A 4,116-nucleotide genomic window follows, 5' to 3' on the forward strand; every position below is an offset into this window, starting at 1 on the left:
TCTTTCCAGTGTCATGGGGGTCACAGCTGACCGACATCCAGGCACACAGGCATCCTCACTGGCTCTCAAAAATGCCATAGCCTCTCCCACCAGCTTTGCCTCCTGCTCTTCTAGCTCCCTACAAGTTCTGCCCAAGATCTCCAGCAGCAGCTCCTCAGCCCCTCCTCAGAGACCCTCCCCTACCACAACCTGGCTGAAGTAATGCCCCTGGGGCACCCTCCCTCCCCTCTGCATTCTCCCCTCACCACCCCATAAGCATCTAAAGTGGCTCCCTCCTTCATGGATGTATTCGTCAACTGCACTAGAATGTAAGCTCCGTGATGCGGGAGACTTGGTCTGACCTGGGCAGTACTACGTGTTTACCATGAAGCAGAATTTCTTCATCAGATGAGTCAAATGCAGTCTTTGAGCTGTCAATCAAGCCTGCAGGGACTCATCCTCAGCCCCAGCTTTCTGCTCGGCTGGGATCTTTCATCACTGCCTTCTGCCCCTCAACCCACCTCTGTCTGATGGGAACTCTTCCGGGTTTCCTGACAGGGGCTCTCTTCCCAGGGGTCCTGCTCAGCCTACATGCCTGGCCAAGCCAGCAGCTGTCCCCAAGAAGGCAATCAACCTGAGGACCCCCTAGCCACACACGCCTCAGCAGCCCTTCCCTCTGTACAGTGACCCCTCCAGATCCACCCTGAGTTTGCCTTGTCTTATCGGACTCAGTGAACCTCTGAAGATGACAAAGGGGCAAGCAAAGGGCAGGTCAGAGGGGCTCACTGCTCTGATTTTAGCTGACTTCTGAAACTCTTTATTCGTGTCCACTCCAGGGGAGTGTGGATGGTTCCAGTCTCACCGCTTGAAGTTTCCGTGGCCAGAGAGAAAAATGCCCCACCTGCAGTTCAGGGTGACGAGCTGGCCCATTTCTCCATCTTATTCCAAAGTCCTCAAGGCTGAGGACAGGCAAGCTACCTCTCTCACAGAACGTATCTCCATAGACACTTAAAACTTCAGGAACAAATTCTGCTTTTTTCCAATCTGCAGCATTTTGTTGCAGGACCATCGTGCATCTGGGAAATAAAAAGGAAGAGATGGTTGTTTGATGTGCACCAAGTTTACGAGTTTTTAATTGTTCCTTTTGGGGGGTCAAGCCTGGGACACACTCTCTCCCACTCAGATCCAAGCCAGAGGTCATGGCAGAGCTTTGGTCTCTGTGAGTCACCCTTGTTCCAAGGAGGCATCTTAGTAAGAGTGACCCACGGCAGAGGTGAGATCTGAGGACCTTGTCTAATGGTGTAGCTAGCAGTGAGCCCCTGTAGGAGAATTCCCTCGTTTCCCTCAACTCAGGTTGACAGACGATTGCCCTTCTTGGAGTCGGCTCCATAACTCACTTCCAGATGAGCTCACCTCGGCTTCATAGGACTCACAAGGGAGGAAGGGGAAATTGCCTGCTTCTCTATAGCCACCAGGAGGTCAGGTGAGATTTTTAAGTTTACGTGTTTAAATGAAAGTCAGACAGCATTCACTCACTTGCGGGAAATCAGCTTCAGAAGGAAGAATCAGGCGGAAAATAGAGGATCAGATGCAGAAGTAACTGTCAGGCTGAGCGCCACAGAGTGTTTGCTTTCTGTGCCTGGAGAGACGGGTCACCTTTGCCCTCCTATTTATAAAACTGACTCCCAGCAAAGTCACTTTTAGAGTCTGCTAGAAATGGGAAATTGATCATTTCTAATGCCGTTACCTCTCTGAGCAATACGGGAAGTCTCTTTTCTTTACCCTTACCATCTACCAGCGAGGACGGGTTCCCGCGGCACAGGGAGCACAGCGCTGCTGGGCTGTGTGTGTCAGGAGGGTGTATGTTGGTGAGCCAGCAAATGCACCACATGGAGCCTGCATCCTGAGCCTGGTCCTATGCTGGGGGCTGGAAATCAAAAAATACATATAGCTTAAGTGTCCTTACCCCCAACAGTGAACCACCTAGCAAGTGAAGCTTGTTCAAGGTGCTTGTGAATGATGATGGACCAGGAGTTTCAGCTTAAGAAGTTCTATTTGCATTAGAGAACTAAATGTTGAAATTTTATCATGCTATTCTTAGAGTATCTTATACTATCACTATAAAATCGATCTCTACTACTTTAAATATTATTTGTAAATAATACAAAACAAATATTATTTGTAAATAATATAGTATAAATAATAATATAAACACAATATAATTTGTAAAAATTATAAACACTCATAATCCATGAAGGTTCTATTGAAATTGTCAACTCTCTGCTTTAAAATAGCAGATAATTAATACTATGGTGGGTTATAAATAACTTTTAAGCTACTGATGACCTAAGCAATAAAAAACTAAAAGAAATAAAATGATCTAAAGAAGTAAAGAAGAAAATAATGGAACTTAAGCATTTAAGTTTCACCTATTCATAATTATTTCCAAGAGACAGCAATTTCCACGGTCAGATTTCTGTAAATTGGATGGAAGGCTGGCATCCTTTTGTTAAAAGCCATATTCAATAGGGTTAAATACCATTACCTTCTTTGAATATTAGCTTTTAAACCTTTCTTTTGAAAGAAGCATAGACTCATAAGCAGTTACAAAAAACAGTCTCATGAACCAGTAGTGACATCTCATATGAATGTAGGACAACGTCAAAACCCAGGAACTGGCGTGGGTAGAATCCTGTTGGCCAGACGACAGATCGTGTTCAGTTTCCACCAGTATTTACATGCGCTCGTGTGTGTGTGTGTCTGTCTGTCTGTCTGTGCAGTTCTAGTCAACCTGATTCCGTGAGTGACCCCATCACAGTGAAGATGCAGGTCTGTTCTGTCACTGTATACGCCCCACCCGTCTCTGTCCCCTGGCAACCACTAAATGTCCTCCTACTCAGATTTAATTTTAACTGTCCTGTTTGGCCCACTGCACTGGCTTGGATCTTGTTGATGAAGAGTTTCAGCCAGTTTTTGCTTGGCATCCAGACGAATTAAACATTAAGGGAATATCAAAGTGGGACATGGTGACCTTCCAGCAAGCTAAGGAAGGTAATTCATTTACTTTGTTGTTCTTTCCTTTTTCCTAATAGAATAAATTTCGGTTGCTCCTTTCTGCTAAGTTCAGAAGACAGGAACTCCCTCAAAGACAATATGAAGGGAAAAGGTCTTTTATTTGCATATATATATATGTATACACCAAAAAAATATAACTTCATTTAAGTTAAAAACAAATCTTCTCCCTCAACAATTCAGCAAAACTTTTACCTTAGAGATGGTAAAGACAAAGATTTGTTTCAGTAACTTAACGATTTCCTAACCTCTTAACTCTCTAAAGTGTTCGCAACAACCACACACCCTGGGCTGACCTTCAAATCTTCTTCGCTCATATCACCTCCTGTTATTTTTCAAAGGATTACACGAGAAGTTCCCAAGTGAATTTTTGGCATCACAGACCAAAGAACAAAAATGACATGAAGCATCTGGAGATTTATAATTAAATGAATTTTTAAAAAATGTTTACACTCGACTACCTGGCAAGTCTAAAATACAGTTATTTGAAACTCCAATACTTCACCCACCTGACGTGAAGAACCGACTCATTGGAAAAGACCCTGATGGTAGGAAAGATTGAAGGCGGGAGGAGAAGGGGACGACAGAAGATGAGATGGTTGGATGGCATCACCGATGTGATGGACATGAGTTTGGCTAAACTCTGGGAGTTGGTGATGGACAGAGAGGCCTGGCGTGCTGCAGTCTATGGGGTCACAAAGAGTTGGACATGACTGAGGGACTGAACTGAACTGATACATATGCAACAATAAATTATAATATATTACACGTTATTATCTATTTGTATTGACATTATTTAGCCATATAAAGTAATGATGGTAATATATGATATAATTTTATGGTATATTAGTAAATAATATTATTGTGTGATTTTATAATCTGTGAAAGAAAATGAAAGTGAAAAAATCACTCAGTAGTGTCCAACTCTTTGCGACCCCATGGACTGTACAGTCCATGGAATTCTCCAGGCCAGAATACTGGACTGGGTAGCCTTTCCCTTCTCCAGGGGATCTTCCCAACCCAGGGATCGAACCCAGGTCTCCTGCATTGCAGGCAGATTCTTTA

General features: G+C 43.8%; 1 long non-coding RNA gene across 1 annotated transcript; it reads right to left on the bottom strand.

Moving 5' to 3' along the window:
- Nucleotides 1-785: 785 nt before the first annotated feature.
- On the bottom strand, nucleotides 786-2,773 carry LOC109574814 (uncharacterized). The gene is made up of 3 exons (XR_011562498.1): nucleotides 2,409-2,773; nucleotides 1,768-1,906; nucleotides 786-1,055 (listed from the first exon to the last, which is right to left on the bottom strand). It is a non-coding gene; the product is annotated as an uncharacterized lncRNA (long non-coding RNA).
- Between the last annotated feature and the right edge of the window lie 1,343 nt (nucleotides 2,774-4,116).

The sequence above is a fragment of the Bos indicus genome, chromosome 20 (genome assembly GCF_029378745.1).
Source record: "Bos indicus isolate NIAB-ARS_2022 breed Sahiwal x Tharparkar chromosome 20, NIAB-ARS_B.indTharparkar_mat_pri_1.0, whole genome shotgun sequence".
Classification (NCBI taxonomy): Eukaryota; Metazoa; Chordata; class Mammalia; order Artiodactyla; family Bovidae; genus Bos; species Bos indicus.